The sequence below is a fragment of the Dendrobium catenatum genome, unplaced genomic scaffold (assembly GCF_001605985.2).
Source record: "Dendrobium catenatum unplaced genomic scaffold, ASM160598v2 fragScaff_scaffold_1392, whole genome shotgun sequence".
Lineage (NCBI taxonomy): Eukaryota > Viridiplantae > Streptophyta > Magnoliopsida > Asparagales > Orchidaceae > Dendrobium > Dendrobium catenatum.
The window spans coordinates 388,490-396,084 of NW_021319854.1; the positions used below are offsets into that span (position 1 = coordinate 388,490).

Below are 7,595 nucleotides of genomic sequence, written 5' to 3' on the forward strand. Positions count from 1 at the left end.
TATTTTTTATTAGGTTTAAATGAGAATTTTACTCTTAATAGGGCACAGTGCAGAAAAAGGAGACGTAGCCGACTTCATGTAGTGGGATAAAATATTTTTGTTGTAGATATAGATGATCTTGAAAGATGCTCAACATATCATACTGACCCCAAGTGATGCTACCTCTCCTTATTTCAGTACCCTATAAAGTCAACAGCCTGTCGCCATTCTATTTCTTATGCATGTTGGTGGAATCTCACAATCTCTCCATATGAAAGTAAAATGGAAATTGCACTGATGGGTGATAATGTTTTTCATTTTCAGATGGAAATCATTTCTGTTGCCTAATCTCCTCCATGAAATATATTTTTAATGGCTTAATCATATGACAATTTTCCAAATTAGTGGCATTCACAATATGTTGTAGAATGCTGAGATTATCTCTTTTATGAGTGAAAAGTTGTGAGGGCTATGATGATGAAATATCCCTTTCTGGCATCTCTGGATGGTCTGGAGCATCTCAGGCAACCACATCTTCCATTTGCATGGGAATTAAGTGTAGTAAAGCTTCTCTACTTATCTTCCATTTGCATGGGAATTTATTTTAGTTTTTGCCAGTTCTGGCATTGTGTGCTGAAACTATGGTTGGGTAAAGCATAAATCTTATGGACCATTTTTTAAATATGGGCTGAATTTGTTTTCACTCATTTTGAGTGTGAATACAATCCTCACTTTTGAGGCTGTATATATATATAGTTAGTCAAATAAAGAGATAGGAAAATTAAGGATTTTAATAAAGTCAGAATATTTTTGGCCAAAGGGATCGTGGAAGGATCAAAGTTATTCTAGGAGATATTTTGGAGCGCTATAATTTTTTTAATAAGCGCTGTTGTAATTTTAGGGAATGTTTTTCTCATCTTTTTCCCTATAAATTTAAATCTTGAAAATTATTTGGTAAGATAAGTGTTTAATCTTGCTTGACAATATAATCTAAGATATATGGCTGATAGTTCATTAAAAATTTAAATTAAATTTTAAGTATAACTTTAATTACTGGCAATAAATTATAATTAAAAATAATTTAACTTTAAAATAACTTATTAAATTTTAATTTGATTATATTTTTAGTTATTTATAAATAAGTTATAAATTATTATTTTTTTAACATTAATTATAAATTATTATAAATAGTGTAATTGTGATTTAAGTTTATTAACAATTAGTTGAAGTAATTAATTATTTTTAATTATATTTTTTATATCAACTTTTGATTATATTAATTTTTAATTAAATTAGTTATATTAAACAAATTTATTCTCATGTTATACTTCTCTGCTATTATCTTCCAAATTTCTTTTTCTCATGCTCTTCCTATAGCCGTGGTTTGCTAGGGTTTTCTTCCTCTTCTCATGCTGTTCGACTTTGCCTGCTTCGCCTGATAGGTAGAGTTTCGAACGAGTCGCTAAATGACTTCTTTGCCTCGTTCAACGACGTTCCTTCCTGTCGAATCCCATGTCATGTCAGTTCACCGTTCTCATTTTAGATTATATTAATTATGTTCAATTAGACTATGTAGATTAATTTCTTCGCATAGGCGTGTAGGGTTTTGCTTTACATCTTCTCTATTTCGTCGTTGCTGTTCGACTTCGTTGCTTCGCGTGAGGCAGGGTTTTTGCACGAGTCGCTTCTTCGGCTCTTTTGTTGCTGTTTGACTTCGCTCGCTCGACGACGTTCCCTTCCTGTCGGATCGAAGGTCTCGACATTTTAATTGGAAGTAACTAATGGGAGCTTGCTTGCTGTAAAGGAAACTATCTTTCTCCCTTTCGCTCGCTTCTTCGGCCAAATCCCAAATCTTGTAAATCAGCAAAATTTTAGGATTTATTAAATCCCGGATTTACGGTCCAGTGAGGGAGACGAAGGATTTATTCCTCCGTGAGATTTAGCGGGTTTTCAAATCCAGTTTGCAGGATTTGGAAGAAATCTGGTTCAATTTCCAAATCCTGCTCAAATTTGGCATAAATACTGTTAAATCATTTATCCGAACAGCCCTAGGGATTGGCCACTATCGACGCATGGATATCCCTATGTTTGCTATTTTTATGATCTGGAACTTTTGGATGTCCTGCAGCTTATGAGGCTACAGCAGCTGGCATTACAATGGGGATTTATACATAGCTATCAGTAGAAAGCTTTCTACACTACTTATTTAATGGATTCTGTTGACCTATTATTTGTTTCTCATTCTTCTTCTTTACTTTTGGAATTTAGTCAGTTCTGTTGGGTTATTGATGTTTCATAATGTGCAGGGTAGGATGCATTATTCTCTTTGAAGTTCCAATGAAATTCCCGTTCTGAGTAGTTGCAGATGCATATTTATAGTGGATCAGTGGATGAGGTTGTTGTGGAAGAAGCATGAAGCATGCCTCGTTGGTTTTTGCAACATGTTGTGTTGTTGTGGCTGTTATTAATTTTTAATTACCAGTGCTTATTTGTTTTATTAAGTTTTCATGCCATGTTGCATTTACCTATTTGAATCTTTCATGGTTAGGTTCTCATCTCTTTAATTGAGAATGGCGAGGCATCAACAATGACCTTATATTCCAGAAGTAATAGATGCTTTCATTTTTTTTTATAAGGGCTTGAGCAAGGAGGACAACTTGAAAGCTTTTTCTCTTTTTATTTTTTTTTCTATGATAGAGTTAAGGAGTTGTCTTTGGATATCTCTTTATTAAAGTTACATGAAACAACTTTGGTGTTCAGAAGAATTTTAATCGATTCCCCCTCCTCCCTCTCTCTCTCTCTCTATACACACACACAAGCACATACATGCAAATATAACATTGATATATGGATATTTATATGCATTTATGTATGATAAACTTCTTGTAATTAAATTGCCCTTAACTTGAAAAAATATTGTATTTGTGTGGACAATGAGGAGAACTATAAGGATCGTGAGACATTTTTTTACAATTAGTGTCCGATAGTTATTGTTGTCTTTTGTTTAACTCAGTTATGTAATCATTGAGATTTCTCTTGGAAGAATTTTGCTGGTGATTGCCAACAAGTGAATGATCTTCTTGAAATCAGGTTTCTTATACTCTTTTTGCATTGGCGAACATCAAGGATGGCCTGAAAATTCTTAGGCAACCGATGTTCTGATTTTACCTTTTTATGCTTGAGGTGAGAGGACCTTTAGAAAGCTGCTTATTTATCTATTTATCATATTTGTGTTGGAATCTTGTTGTCATATTGCTCTCTCTCTCTCTCTCTCATAAAGCACGGTGCAGTAGCCATGGTAACTTGTTGAGCATTTTTTTTAATTATATAGATATTAGATTTTTGATGGAGAAGCATAGAGTGTAAGGAGAATCTAAATATGATATTTATTGATTTAGAGAAAGCATATTATAAAGTGTCAAGAGAAATGCTCTCAAGAGTGATAGGATGTACTTGAGTTCGCAAGTAACTGTATGGGTAATACTTGAGTTCGCAAGCAATCCTACCATTAGTCGGCAAAAACAGTGAGCAAAAGGGCTGATTTCATTGAAAATCAGCAATATCAATGAGTGAACTCTTGTTGGATGAAGAAGAAACGTCAAGGAAAAACTTTGATTCAAATAACAAACAAGAACACAAAGCAAGATGCAATTTCCTTCCATTCGAGAGGAAGGAAAAACTCTCCACAATCTCTAGCAAGGCGTAGAGACCCAAACAAACCCTATATCCCAAAATTTCCTACAATCTCAAGATGAAGCTCTAATTCTATCATTAATCCCTAATTAAAGCTAAAGGAGGGATATAAATTCCCTAAACACCCTTTTCATTCAAAATTTCCCTCCCAAAATTGGATTTAAATCAAATTGGGGCCCACAAGGGGTTCCGCCCCCCCTCAGTTTTGCTAGTTCCGTTGGCCATACACAAGGACCGGTCCAGCCTGCCCCTCCTGGGCCGGCATAACAGAGAGTTCTAGAAAAGTAAGGAGCTTATAATGCTTATATTCAAGTCATTAAGGGTATACATACAATTGTTATTACTTGTCATCCAAGGTGACTCTCTAATCTTATCTTCACATGTATGCTCATTTCATATATTGTCTCTAAAAGTAAAAGTAAGGCCTGAGCATCCTCATCCCGCAACACTTTACATAGTATTATGCTTGTTTTTTAATAGCCAACATTTTTCACCATAAATCGTTGCACGTCTCAACACCATCTTATAGAATTTTTCTTTTAAATTTGAGAGGGACTTATCTATCCCACAACATACCTGAGGATTTAGAATTTAGCCTGTGGTTTTAAATGGCTGTTATGGAATTTTTCAATATTTCCCCTGATATAGCATGTTGGATGGCCTGGAGTTTCTTAGGCAACCACAACTAACATACGATGGGAATTCAAGCTTAGGCAAGCATTTTGGCTTGTCTGAGTAAATGGATTCATTGTCATCATCTTAGCCTTCTTTTTGTTGTTCATTTCTTCTTCTTCTTTCCTTTTGGGATTGTGATCCATGTAATTGAGATTTTTTTGGTGAATTTAGCGTGAAAAGAGTTTTGTTTACCTAATTGATTTAAACACTCATATTTCATTGCTAAAAAAGTTCGAGGCCCTGTCTCCGTTCTAATTTTAATTTGTTGGTGGAATGGCATTCTTGCTATGAAAAAAGAACGGAGGGATGTACTATCAATAGCATCGGTTCCTCCATGAATTACAATTCAGAAGGCCTAATCATTTAGCAGATTAGTGCTACACTCGTAAAAGGTAAATAGAGTATGATTATCTCTTTTATGTGTTAAAAATTGTGAGGAATGTTATAATGATGGTGATTTAGAAATAAGTGTAAAGTGTTTGATATGCTTGAGTTTTAAAAATATTGTTGTTTTTCTAAAGCAAAAAAAAGAAAAAAAGAAAAAAAAGCGGGATTTACATTGAGTGTTAAACTTTTATCATTAAATTGTTGCACTCGAATGTTCTTAAATTGTGAATCTCTTATCAGTAACTTATAAGTGTTATTGAGATATACTTACACAATCTTTGGAATAACAAAATTGTTAGGATTTTCTATTTATAGGCCTATCTATTTTTTAGTTTCTGTTGTCAGTGAATGCTGCAGCATTTTTTTAGTACTCTGCATTACAAGGTCTTTAGCTTTCTTAATGGGTGATATTCTACTTTGTTTATCGTTTCTTTTTACCTCTTCTTTGCTGTAATGGCAGAGAAATAAGCCTCATGAGGCAACCTGTGCAGACATCATGATTTTAGCTTTTTATGGCTATAGCTGAGAGATAATATTGGAAACTTGTTCTCACTTTGATCTCTTGGTTGTTTGGTCGAAAGTTAAAAAAAAAAAACTTTGTTGGTGACTGGAATCCCAGTTGTGGTCTGCTTTCCTGCTAGCTGGCAATCCTCCATGCCCTGGTATTGTGGCAGCTGCACTTTAATAAATTATGGAGCTTACAAAGTGTGGTGCTTTGAACCGCCAAACAATCTGAAGCATGTTTCGGTTATGCATTACCTTACAAATTTAGGTGCCTCCGTTTCCACTCTATTTCTTTTTTATGTTGGGAAATTTTCTCAGTCTGTTCATATGAATGCGAAATTTAAATTGCGTGGATGGAGGATTATGTTTTTCATTTACAGACGGAAAACCTATCAATTAACTCATCTGTCTTGAAATACAATTAAAAAGCCCTAATCAGATGGCATTTTCAAGATTAGCGGTATACCAATAGCATGTAGTTGCTGCGATTATCTCTTCTATGACTGAAAGAGGGCAACAATTGTGATAATTTAGAATTTAGCCATTTACTCTACATGATATCTCCACTCATCTGACATCTTTTTAGTCTTCAAAATAATATTAAAAAGTTTAGATAGTAAAAAAATTCCTTCATCTCCTAAGTATTTCTACACCTCTATTGGATTATCATAAGGTCAAACAGATTTTTCACATTTCATTTTCTTTAAATCCACTATAACTTTCATTTTACTAATACATCGATAAAAACATAAATTTTTATTTTCATTTAGGATGCTATGGTCGCTATAATCAACCGTATTTTCGCAATCTTCAGTGAATCGTTTAGCAAAATTTCTTATCCATCTTTGTTGAATATCTTCTTCTAATAAAATCACTTTTTGATCTTCATTCTTAATGCACTTCACTTGAACTAAATCCTCACTCCTATGGCAAGTACATCTTCCATTAGATGGGAATTAAAGTGTAGAAAAGCTTCTACTTGTCTTATGTCATGGATTCATTGTTCTTGCTCAAGAGTCGAGAATCATAGTTCATTCAGTTTTTGAAGCTCCATGCAACAACATTGGTAATTCAGAAGGATTTTAATGTATCCCGCCTCTCTTTCTATACACATACAAACCTCACACACAAATGCACATAAATAATGAGAGATGGAATAGTAAATACATCATGGAGCTGCTATTAGGTCTCTCTAAAAATCCAGCAGCTTGGTTTTAGTGAATACATATCCGCTTTCTCTTATATTGAATGGAGTTGCATTGGGGAAAAAAGGTAGCATTTTAGGATGAGTGGGAGAGAAAGAGGTAGAGGGACCTCAGATTATCATATATTTGAAATTGAGAGGGAGATTTAGAGATTAGTTGTCTTCTATGATGCACGGACACGGACACGGTGACATGGACACGACAAGACACCGACACGGGACACGATTTTTTTTGAAAATATAGGACACGGGTACTGTGCGGACACGACAATACATTTTTTTATATAGTATATATATATTAGTATAATATCATATTAAAAATGACAAACAATAATAAATGAATTACATGATAACTTGTCTAGCTTATAATATAAAATATTTAGAACAAAATATCTAGTACAATCACAAAAATATAACAAATAATCACTTACTACAACATCAAGCATTCAAGCTTCAACTACTATGATTAGTTTTAGATGTTTGTTTCTGGCCTTCAATATCATCATCATTGAATATCACTGCTTTCAACTCTGGTTCAACAAGAGAAAGATTTGTAACTGTGGCAGTATATGAGAGAGGTAGTGATAAAAAATACCTTCACTGGGCAAAGAGAAATGAAAAGAATATCGATGAATGGGTATTAAATGCAGACGTTGACTATTTTGGTGTTGCTGATAGATAATTAGAGAGAAAAATTAGTTAGTTAAATAGATCGCAAATATCATGCAATTATGAATCCTAAAAAAAAATCATAAATCATTTAAGATACGCATGTCGGACACGCGTGTCCAATTTTGTTTTTAATATTTTTTTAATCGGACACGTTTTCGGCGTGTCCGACACGTGTCGGAGGAGTGCCGGACGAGTGTCGTGTCGGACACGGTGTCGGACACGGTGTCGGACACTGCACGCCCCTTTGAGGAGAAGTGTCGGTGCATCATAGGTTGTCTTTCACTTGATGTGGTAGTGATTCGTGATTTATTTGGTTACAACTGTTTTTGGGTACTGTTTTCATCGTAATTTCTATGGTGGTACTGTAGGAGAGGGAAGTTGTTAATTCTATGCTTAATGCAGTGTCAGAAGATCCCTAATACATTTGTTGACAGTTACATATACCGATAGACTCTCTCTCTCTCTCTCTCTGTGTGTGTGT

At 34.3% G+C, this 7,595-nt stretch overlaps 1 long non-coding RNA gene across 3 annotated transcripts in view; it reads left to right on the forward strand.

Annotated features, from left to right (window-relative positions):
• The first annotated feature begins 1,303 nt into the window (after positions 1–1,303).
• LOC110113912 overlaps positions 1,304–7,595 on the forward strand; it is an 11,998-nt gene continuing 5,706 nt past the window's right edge. Inside the window, exons 1-3 of one of the 3 annotated variants that reach the window (XR_003702584.1) lie at positions 1,304–1,421; positions 2,286–3,162; positions 5,195–5,506. This is a non-coding gene — a long non-coding RNA (uncharacterized LOC110113912). Of the gene's footprint in view, positions 1,499–2,285; positions 3,163–5,194; positions 5,507–7,595 lie in introns of all 3 variants that reach the window. The other 2 variants (XR_002305199.2, XR_002305200.2) reach the window with 2 other exon arrangements.